Source organism: Helianthus annuus, chromosome 9 (genome assembly GCF_002127325.2).
Source record: "Helianthus annuus cultivar XRQ/B chromosome 9, HanXRQr2.0-SUNRISE, whole genome shotgun sequence".
Classification (NCBI taxonomy): Eukaryota; Viridiplantae; Streptophyta; class Magnoliopsida; order Asterales; family Asteraceae; genus Helianthus; species Helianthus annuus.
Window position 1 is genome coordinate 21,510,916 of NC_035441.2, and position 12,226 is coordinate 21,523,141.

The window sequence follows — 12,226 nt, forward strand, 5'->3', positions numbered from 1 at the left end:
GCCGGACAACTATGAGATCTTGTTTCAAATACCGTAACGAGTGCGGAATCCACGTTACGACACAAACCGAGCGAGAGATGAACACGACAAATATATAACGTTTAAAGCACACTTGTATAGAATATCAACAGATTTTATTACAGAAATATACGATACGAAATAACAATAAACTCTCTGATCTAAGCTCTCTGTTCTCTCGCTCTCTCTACTTGTGTCTTCAGTCTTGTTTATATAAGGTACCAGTCGACGAAACCTCATGATGTTTCGTCGACATGCATGCACAGATCACAGGTTTCGGCCCAAGTGAGTTAAGGCCCAAGGAAGTTTCGGCCCAACATGCATTCTTTACATACAAGAATTCCATAAAATTCAGTTTGTTAAGCTTAGTCAAACTTGTGACATCACCATGACATCATCATGATGATGTCATGGTGATGTGTCATCGGGAATCGCTCACGGCTCTTCATGCTTCGCGTGTCGAACTCTGGGCGCACGACGGAGGAATGTCGCTATGTCGGGCTTGAGCCGAACCTAACCGAGTCGAACCGAACCGTATTGAACCGAGTCGAGTCGCGTCCACATAAAGTTTACCAACAGGCACAATAAGATTTGTATGAAAATTAAAACTTCAAATTGATTTTTGAGGGAGTGCCTTACCACACCCAGAACATGTGATAAATCCTCCCATGGCCACTACCTATAACCCCATACTTTTAGCATGTATATGTGTTACTCTACCTAATACTTCATACTTTGACTAACTAAACAAACAAACAACTTGTTTAACAATTTGAAACAAAATAAAACCTTGTCGACTCATTCTAATTATCTGACTCATTCTAGTTATCTGACCTATACCCGTTGATTCGTCAAGATTAACTCAACACATTTTTTGTTTTTCTTTAGTTACAGATATGAGACAGACCTTATCACAGAAGTGATTGAGACAATTAAGTGTAACCTAGATATGAAACAACTGAGTACTCCACCCCATTTAATTGGAATGGAGGCTCGAGTTGAAGTCATCAATTCCTGGTTTAAAAAAGAGGAATATAGTGCAATAGCAGTTTGTGGCATGGGAGGCAGTGGCAAGACCACACTTGCCCGACACATTTATAACTTAAACAAACAAGATTTTGAAACCAGCAGTTTTGTTCAAGATATTGGAAAACAACATGATGGGTTGTTTGGGTTACAGAAACAACATCTTAAAGATGTTATGGGCGGAAAGAAAATAAGTATATCCAATGTTTCTGAGGGCAAAATAAGATTGAGGAGGTCTTACAAAAGAAAAAAGTGCTTGTTGTTCTTGATGACATTGATAATCACGAACAATTAGGTGTTTTACTTGGAACAAAGGCGTTCCCTACACAAAGCAAGATTATAATAACAACAAGGCTTCTAGATATACAAGCATGGTTTGGGTCCATATCTTGGAGGTGTTGGGTGCACAACCTCAGTTTGTTGAATGATCTTGAATCATTAGAGCTTTTAAGTTGGCATGCATTTGGATCAAAATTTCCCATGGAAGGATTCAAGGAACTTGCAATACAACTAGCACAGTATTGTGGAGGAAATCCCTTGGCTCTTAAAGTACTCGGTTCTTCTCTGTTTATTAGTGATGATGACCCATGGAGGATAAATAACATGAGAAAAGTTTGGGAAAGTAGAATGAATTCACTAAAATCATTGAAAGGAGATCTTGATTGTGGCATCCAATGTGTACTACAAAAGAGCTTTGACTCCTTGCCACTTCGCACTCACAAAGAGTTGTTTCTACATATTGCTTGTTTTTTTTTGTGGTGAAGATGCTCACTTTGTTGAAACGATACTAGAGGAGGAATTGTATGCGAAATCTGGGATTTTGACCCTCGTTAACAGATGCCTTCTTACCATTTCACCTATTGGAAAACTCATGATGCATCAGCTGGTTCAAGAAATGGGAAGAAATATTGTTTGTGAAGAGTCCAACGATCCTGCAAAGCGTAGTAGAGTATGGCATGATGATGAATCTTATCATGTGTTGAGGAAAAAACATGTAAGAGGATTCTTATGTCCATCTTGATGCTTATTTTTATTTCACAACCTCTTGTTTTAACTACAATTCTCTAATTCCATGTCTTTCTCCATTAGGGTTCAGATACGATTGAAGGTTTAGCACTTGACATGCGAAAGGTCAAGCTTGGGATGAGATCAGAGGTAAGAAAACAAGTAAATTATTATTGGTACTTCCAATATTTACTATGATTTTCTTAATAGATAATAAATTTCATACATCAATCTGGGAAGAAAATGTTCTGGGACCTAACAAAAGAATCAAATGCATACTCACAAATATAGACTAGAACTAGAATGTCACCCGCCAAACATGTTCAAAATAGGACCCACAGTTACCATGATGGTTGAGTGGGTCTATTTTAGTCCTAATGGTTGCGATTTCTTTTGGAATATTAAACTTAATTTCGTTATTTTATTATGTATTAAGTGTAATTAGGATAATTAAGTTATTATTATGTATGTATGTAAAGATATGAACGAACGGAAGTGTTGGTTGGTTGACACCGTTTCAAATGACGGTTACTCCTGCCAAATTAACCGCCAAACATTCCCGTATATATATGTACTTACCGGTAGTTTGTTCGGTACCAAGATATTCAATTCTATAATATCCATTTTACCAAGAGTTTGTTACTCTCTGTACAAACACGTACAGAGTCACAAACACACACACACACACACACACACGAACACGTATACGATGACTGTGATGATAACGGCTTCCTCTAACATAGTGGTATCAGAGCCACGGTGGGAAATCGATGAAGATCGATCGATATTATACGATTCCGGGTACATCCGGATGAAGAACAAAAACAGAGGATACGGAGACGGAGACGAATTCAACCCCGATCGCACAACTCCGCGATCACGAATGTTCGCAAGAATGAAGCGAGATATTCTAATGAAAATAGAAATCGAAATCGAGTTACTGGAACGAGAGACAAAAGAAAGACGAGAAGATACAACGGAAATAGAAATGGGAGATTTCAATTCTCACGGTGATGTAAACATGGAAGATCACGGTAATGAAGGTATGAAAGAACAGGAGATGTTTAATGTTCATAAGAACAGAGAAAAGGAATTAGAACGGGAATGGTTGGAAATCGGAGAATTACGATCAGAATTACACGTTCCCAGGAAGAGACGGTACGAACAAGGAAACGGGCGAGAAATAAACAACGATCCTGATTATATAAGTCCCCGATTACATGTGAGGAGAGACAACAATTTGCAATCATCGTCAACGACGATAGCATGTGAACACTGTTCCGACGAGAGGAATGAACAACGAAGGAAGGATCTTATGAAGAAGCGATGTTACTATTGTCATGATATGGGACACTTAATTGCCTTCTGCAAATTAAAAGAACATGACAAGGCAACCCAATTACTCAGGGATGTCATCAACACCGGAATTCAACGAACGAGGGCAGAGTACGACGTTGCCGGCACAGAACATGGATTATGGGCAGATATATGTCATGAATGTTATCACCGGATTAACAAGAGGAGAGGAGTTAGGAGAAAGCGAAAGAAGAATAAGAAGAATAGTGATAGATGAAGGTTCTGTACATGAAGAACAAACTGTGGATGAGGCCAACAAACGTGTTCTCAAGCACTCTCTAAAACTGAATTAAGTTTAGGGGAGTGTATTGGAATATTAAACTTAATTTCGTTATTTTATTATGTATTAAGTGTAATTAGGATAATTAAGTTATTATTATGCATGTATGTAAAGATATGAACGAACGGAACTGTTGGTTGGTTGACACCGTTTCAAATGACGGTTACTCCTGCCAAATTAACCGCCAAACATTCCCGTATATATATGTACTTACCGGCAGTTTGTTCGGTACCAAGATATTCAATTCTATAATATCCATTTTACCAAGAGTTCGTTACTCTCTGTACAAACACGTACAGAGTCACAAACACACACACACACACACGAACACGTATACGATGACGGTGATGATAACGGCTTTCGCTAACAATTTATTCCTCACTTATTTGTTGTTAAAAGAGATTTTTTAATTATTTGATTTGTGGTTAAACTTATGGATTTGACAAACAATGTTTGTTTTAGGCTTTCACATGGGTTGTGACAAGGATCCTGGGAGGAATTGTTGTTTCAGGGGGACATTGGCTGCCTTTATGGTAAACCTTGACCAACCTAATGGCAACATTAAGACCATGGGTAATGGTTAATGCCCCTTAAGGGACATTTTTTGACACATCACCATCATAAACGTTCATGTAATGGTTAAGGCTTCATAATGCCCTTTCATTTATTAGTTTCCTTGTTTTTCCTCCTTATTGGGCATTATTCTAGAAATGCCCTTCTCTTTTCATGCCCACATAATGCCCATGAGGAATGGTGTACGGGCATTATCAAAATCTTTTATACCCTTATAAAGCCCCATTATATATGGTCTAATGGAACGACCAAAAACACCAGTCAAATGTTTTTTATTTGCTGATCATTTGACTGTTGTTTTTATGGAAAAACATTACCAAAATTAATTAGTTGTTCCTCTTATGATTTCCATTAAGCTGTTGTGGCTATAATCTATTTATGAGATATAATGTTCTTCAAATCACAGTTCAAAGAATGTAAGTGATTGTTGGGATTGCCACTGTAACCTTACTGATAGGGAATTTAACTTATTTTCTTCATTTCAATTTCTAAATCTGCAGACTTTAACCCTTAAAGCAAGTTCTCTTGCAAATATGGACAATCTAAAATTGTTGCAGCTCAAACATGTGAAACTCACTGGGTCCTATGAGAATTTTCCAAGGTTAATATGGTTGTACTGGGATGGATGTCCTTTGAAAAGAATGCCCTCTGGGTTACTGATGAGTAGCTTGGTGGCTTTAGATATGAGTAATGGAAACATGGAAAGGTTTGAAGTTCCAACGGTATAAGGAAACCTTTTTGCTTTCTTTGTTTCCGACAATCTTCATTTGAACGTACAATCATAACTTAAACTTGTTATTCTTGGAATAGGTTCTTAATTCACTCAAGTACCTGTATCTTAAAGGTTATGACAAGCTTATTGGCATCTACAATCTTTACCGACTGCCTAAAATAAACGTTTTGGTACTCTGGAACTGTAGCAGTCTGACTCATCTTTGTAAATCCATAGGAGACCTTGAGAGTCCTTTTCTATTGGATTTGACAGGGTGCACTAAACTGTGGAAGTATGTAAATCAACCAGAAACAATGATACTTAAAGAACAGTCGTTAATTTCCTTACCCAAGTCGTTGGTGTGTCTGAATCTCATAGACTGTATTATTAAGTTTATCAATGATGTTTGTGTGGGGTTCCCTGCTCAATCATCCATTGACCTGTTGTTGGGAGTTAATCCATTTGAAAAACTGCCCAATAACATTGACCTTAAAATGCTTCGGATATTCCACTTGTATGCTTGTCCAAATCTGAAGGCTCTACCACCTATCCCAAGCACGCTAGAGGAGCTATATATAGATTGGTGTACATCATTGGAGAGAGTAACATTCCAATCGGGTCGCTTCACTCTGCGGGGCTTTACTTATGAATGTTGTTTTAAACTGTTTGAAATTCAAGGCCTTTTAAAATTAGTACCTATAAAAAAAATTAATGAAGCCGATCTGGGTGACATGCAATGGATAAAAGCATATGAAAATCATACGGTGGACCTGGTCGGTGATGATATTACTAAAGGCAGAATTTGGCATACCCAGGTTATCTCTCTTGGTTTCTTCTTTTGCATGTATAAAGACATATATGCAAATTTTTTAATATATTACTAACTTAACTTTTTGTGGCGTAGATGTTATACGAATATGGTATAATGAGCACCTATCTTCAACACATAAGGGTTCAAAGCATGCCGCGATATGAGCATACGTCATCATCCTATTTCTTTATCCTTTTGTGTGCCTTTGCATCATGAGAAAAACAGGATCCAAGGATTATATGTAAGTTTGTTATACAGATCATCAGGATCCAATGATGTTGAAGGAGATATCTGGGCGAAAATCAGCAACAGAAGCAAGGGTGTTACATGGGTATACAACCCTGTGGTGTATTGCAAACCCTTAGTCAATGAAGATGTTGTGTGGTTAAGCTACTGGCCAATTGGAAACATATTAGATGCTGGTGATGAAGTTAGTGTGCAAATATATGCGGAGAAAGGAACGGTATAGTAAGCGAGTGTGGTGCCAACCTTGTCTATATGGATGTTGGTGAAATAGAGGAAGAAGTAAACTATGAGAATAATATCATGAAAGAGGAAGAAGTTATTGGAGGAGACCTGTCTGGATTCGAGGTGACCACAGGAGGCTACTATCTTTGTCGCCGTGATGTATTTGGTCTACAGACCTCTTGTTGGTTAAAAAAATTCTTTGGTGATAATGTACATTATCCAGGTATGTTCTTAATAGAGTTGTTTATGGATGGTTTTAGTTGCTATTTATTAATCTGAAAATAATTATCAAGACATTATCACAAATTCTCACAGATTTACAAGGATGGAGAAAAACTCATGGGTCAGAGATGTCTTGGAAGCTGAGAGATTCAAAAACACATGTATCAGAGTTGTCTTCGAAGCTTAGGGATTTAAAAATTCGCCAGTCAGAGATGTCTTGGAAGCTGAGAGATTTGGCAAACGCCTTCATGAAAGTACATATATACCTTAATCTTTCGTTTTGGCATGAATGCCAGTTATTTCTATGTGATGCAACAAAAATTTAAGGGAAATTTACGAAAATGTCATTTGACCAACGTTCTTTACGAAAATGTCACGTTCATGCGTCCGTGGACGGACTCCTCCACATGGGATGTGTCCGGATGCGTCGGGGAGGCATGGGATGTGTCGGGGAGGGCATGGGATGTGTCGGGGGAGGCATGGGATGCGTTGGGGATGGACTCTTCAACATTTAAAAGGACACGTATCAGCTCCTCGTTTATGGACTCTTCAAGGTGACACACAGACTCCTCCCATGTGGAGGAGTACGTCCACGAATGCATGAACGTGACATTTTCGTAAAAAAACGTTGGTCAAATGACATTTTCGTAAATTTCCCTATAAAATTTAACATATTAAAACCCTTGACCAACTCTTTTATGCATCAATGAAATATATAGAAATTTCTTCAAATAAGTTGTAATATCTGAAAATTTGAAAACCTTAAAATATATATATATATATATATATATATATATATATATATATATATATATATATATATATATATATATATATATATATATATATATATATATATATACATATATATATATATTAATTATGTCGGTTCTAAACGAATTTAACACATTTTATTTTCGACTAAAACGAGTATCGTTCCAACCGTATGTTTTATTTAGCTGAGATTACTTGATTAGTGTATATCAGTTATTTATTTATTTTTTTTCATAACTAAATAATTAATAAAAAGAAAGTCTAATTAGATTATGATATGTAGTGGATGTATTTGATTCTTTTGATATCTTAATCATACGAATACATATAGAATTAATTTGACTTCCAACATCTGTATAAACTTTCTTTATTTGATTTTATATATAGTTAATCAACAAAAGATAATTCTGTTCGATTAACCGGCCGTGACTTTTGGGATTTTCATATATCTTCCATTTTTATAAATGCATCAAACCCTAAAACTTGAATCAGTTTACAACCTCAAAACCGCCCTCCAACCTTATCTCAACGTAACCCCCGTCTTCTTCGTACAACACATCGCAAAACCACGTTCAAAACCAAAAGACCTTGCTGTAGTTTGTGGGATGTGATAATTGAATCACAATTCATTATATACCGGTTAAACATCGTAATCAAAATTGCATTTTGAATCCACTCACTTATATCTCTGGAGTTCCAGTCGTGTTGGCACCAACCCACCCGCATATCACAACCACCGGTCACCGCTTACTGCCGCCGTGAACCAGCCGGATTTGGAACCGTCGTACCGCCGCCACAACTCCGCCGTAACCACCCCTCCGCTTGTTTCCGTTCAAGTCAGTTTTGCCAGCCACCTCTGCATAAGTTTAATCAGCACCGTCCCATTTAGATTTGCGCCGCTCCGTCTGATTAGTTGAGGTAATGGTTCGAGCCTCCATCATTGAATATCTTTTGTAACGATTGATTTGGTTCCGGCGACTAAGTAATAAACTGTAAATATGCATGAGATAATGATGTATCTTCTTGCTCTAGTTAATCTTGGCTCTAAGGTCAACACATAAGCTAGTTGGGAATTTCCTTCATTTGTAGTTTAACCACGGGTGTTGATTGATGTTAAGATTAGAAGTATGCATCACCAGGCACCATAAACTTGTTAAGAGTACATATCTTTACATATCCAATATCCGATTTTCTCTTAATAAAAGTAGTTATAGATATGGACCGCCATATACATGTTACTAAATAATCAACAAGTCTCAAAAGAGATCTGGGTTAGTCACCGCGTTACGAGTTCATGTTAATCAAATTAAATATAGGTTTTATTTGAATCCGTTAATAAGCAAATTAAATCCGTTTATGTCAAGATCCATATTCATCATATAGTTAAAAACACTTTCTTATTTCCTAGAATAAAATAAGATATTACGTTAATGTATGTTTCAGTTTGTATAAATTTTATTTAGTTAAAGTTGTTCCTTTGGAATGTTTTCTTTAGAAACCGAACAAAATATTTTGGTGAATCCTTGTTCTCAAAAAAAATCTCTAATATTTGAGACGGTGTCAAGAAAGAAAGGAGATGTAAGCTTAAATCCACTTCCACTAATTGTTAAAATAATAGGTTGTTATGGTTTCTCATTCACACTGACTAAAAATAATTATGTAAATAATAAAATGGGGGTAGTATATAAATGAATTTTTACGTGTTAATATAATTTATGGGTCTTAAACTTCTTTTGGGATGGATATGATTTTATACATCTAAGCATGTTCTAACCCATTTAAAATAATTAGTCAAGAGTCGTAACAATCGCCGGGAAAATTGATCGTCAATGAATCAGATAAATAACTTTGTGTCATGTAATTTAAATGAAAAAAATAATAATTGAATGTAGGCTCTCGTACGTTTTGAGGAGGACTTGAATTGTATTACTTTGCTTTGCTTGCTAATAAGGTACGGATTCTGTTTTTCTTTCATCATAGTATACTGTTATTTTTCGGTACTCGTTGATACGGATTCTTTGGTCTTGCTATCATAATATTTTCTATGTCCGTTACTTCGTAGTACGGATTTTTGTCTCTGTCTTGAAGTGTTATTTTCATGATTTGATACCTATATTCGTTTGATATGTGATACCTTATAGGAGTCGGTTTGTGTTTCTTTGTTTCTTTGTTTGTTTGTTTACTAGTGTGTTGTAGCATGCCATACCTCAGACTTGTATCATGGTCGCATGTTCCTGTTAGTATTATTTTCAGTTGCCTGTGAACTATTTATAAGGCCTTAGTATTTGTACTCTGTCACCCAAGCATGTCTGGCTTGTCGTTTGGGCGTCAACGGCATGGCACTTATCGTGACAGTGCGTAATCAAAGTTCACGGCGTCTCTAGCTTGTGCTTGTATAGCACCTTAGGCACTAGAGGCGTATAGATCGATCTTAGCTCTGAGTCTGAGTTTGTTTGTCTGGAGATGGAATAATGGGTGAACGCCACACTCACCATCTCATAGGTGCATGGACTAGCTAGCTGTGCACCAGTCTGTTCTGTTTATGGCTTTGGGTGCTTCCATGTTACACGACTTAGTTTGTTGATATATCTGTCGTGTAAGTTAGTATATGTTTCTGTATGTGAATATGTTCAGTATCTGTTCTGATATGTTTGATATGTTTTGTACGCGTCTGATTATGTTTCCGATCAGTATTGGGTTAAGTATGCTTCTGACTATGTTCAGTGTCCGATTCTGTTATGTATTAGTTATGTCTCTTTTGACTCAGTATCTGTACTGGTTTGTATCAGTTTCGTCTCAGTATCAGCCTTGATTAAGATTTAGATCCGGTGTTATACGTTTAGTTTGTATCCGTCGGTACATGTGTTCAGTATTTGATTCAATGTCTGTTCTATTCTTGTCGTTTGATCTGTCTTTATTTCGTGTCGATTCTCTCAATCGGTTTAAGTAATTTCATTATAAAGATAGTTACAAAAATAGTTATTTTGATTAAATAATAAACTTATGAATATTGATTAATTAGAGATATGAAGTTGAATCTAAACGTGTATTTAAAGATAACAGTTAGACAATTCTTTTCTTTTAGAGATCATGGGATTTTAAATGGTATTAATGGCTTAGCTATTTGTTTTGTTTATGTTTCCCATGTCATTTTACGGAATGGTCGAAAGTGTTTCATTCGGAAATCCAGATTATTTAAATTTATTCTATTTTTTTTATAATGTAACTTTTCCAAGTTAGAAAATTAGTTATTTTGTCCAATGATGATTTGCTATGAATACGATAACCTATTTTATTTTGAGGAAGTTCAAACGTTCAATATAAGAAAATAGCTTTTCCAAGTATCTTGTTTTAAAAATAATAGCATTATTAAACGTTGTTTAAACTATTCTATAGTTATTAGTTTTTTTTTATTTGTTCCAATGTTTCATTTACAAACGATAGGTTAGAAATTTTTATTGTTGTATGAATACTAGATTATTTAAACGATGTTTTAAGATAAGTCCGTTTATACAAGATAAAATGCTTTTGACATCATGGTCAACGATGTATCAGTTTCTAGTTTACATCGGTTTGTGTTGGGTTCGGTAACAGTTATGTACGCGTCTACCTTTTGTTTCCATATCGGTTTCCGTTACAATTTCAGATCGGTTAGTGTATCAGTTTTTGCATCAGTCATGTGTCTCCATTTTTTTCGGTAATCGTGTCAATGACCGTTTCAGTTCAATCCCGTTCTGTTCTGTTATGTTTTGCTTCCGCTGATATGACTTTACTTGTACTGTTTATTTCTCCGTTACTGAGCAACTTTTGGCTCAGCCGTATTTTTTCTTTTTGTGGTTGTCTTATTTGTTTTACAGGTAATCTGGGATATTATGGGATTTCAGTGAGGAGCGTTAGGGAGTTGCTGACCAAGATTCTTTATTTCAGTAACGTAATAAAATGTAATTAAGATCTTTTATTTAATGTTATGGATTGGTTTTTAGTTTTGATATCTGTAATAGTGACACGTCAGCTCTATTTGGGTCGGGGTGTTACATAAGTGCTGACTATTATGTAGGTTCTCATTACAAAATTCTTTAGTTTTATAAGATCGATCAGTTGGCTTTTTTGCAACAATGAAAAAAATTTAAACTACACATAATCCTTCAAAGCCTTTGCAGTTCTTGTTTTTGCTGCTCTTAGTTTTGCTGTTTGATCCTATGTTTTTGTTTACTTTTCAGATAATTGACCTCCGACTTAGATTTATTGGTGAAAGTGAAATTGAAATTGACGAAATAAAGAAGGCTGTATCTAGTATTGTGGGTGTTGCATCTGTTTCGGCTCATAAAGGAATGGGAAAACTAACCGTCACTGGATATGTTGATCCTGTAGAAGTGGCAACCTGTCTGATGGAATTTGACCACATGATGGTGGAGATCGTATCTGTTAAAGTAGTATTTAATGAAAAAAAAGAGAGTAATCTTATAAGTTACAAATAGTATTCGAAAAAAATTAAGACCTGCCTGCATAACTTTTAATCCGTTCATAGTTACGAATGGTAACATTTGAAGATTTTTAAGTAATTTCCTACTTTTATTTGATGGTCATTATGTGAATTTTTAATTTCATGATTTGTGGTTACCTACCAAATTCAGATCCGCCACATTAGTGACTTCATATAATATTTCATTGTTAGTGACTTCATATAACATTTCATCAACACAATAAATTACGACTGTGATGGAAAAGTTTTCATTAATCATCCGAGAACCGTTTAACCCTAAGAACATGCGTTATGAATTCACTTCTTTTACTCGTTACGTTATAAAGTACATGTCACATTACTAATTTCTTTCGCTTTTTCTAACGGCACCATGTTAGAGCATTCTCATCTCATCCCATCCCATCCATTATGAACTCCCCCGTCTTTAAATAAAAAAAAAAAAACTAAAAACTCAGACCATTTACATCCTTTTACAATTTATCCTCAATCAAATTATTG

The 12,226-nt window shown here is 35.8% G+C and overlaps 1 long non-coding RNA gene and 1 pseudogene across 1 annotated transcript; both read left to right on the forward strand.

Moving 5' to 3' along the window:
* The first annotated feature begins 952 nt into the window (after positions 1-952).
* LOC110875344 lies at positions 953-2,340 on the forward strand (annotated as a pseudogene).
* A 5,371-nt stretch (positions 2,341-7,711) lies between these two features.
* LOC110877257 lies at positions 7,712-11,835 on the forward strand. Its single transcript, XR_002556872.2, has 4 exons — positions 7,712-8,163; positions 9,138-9,196; positions 11,103-11,186; positions 11,466-11,835. It is a non-coding gene; the product is annotated as an uncharacterized LOC110877257 (long non-coding RNA).
* Positions 11,836-12,226: the final 391 nt, after the last annotated feature.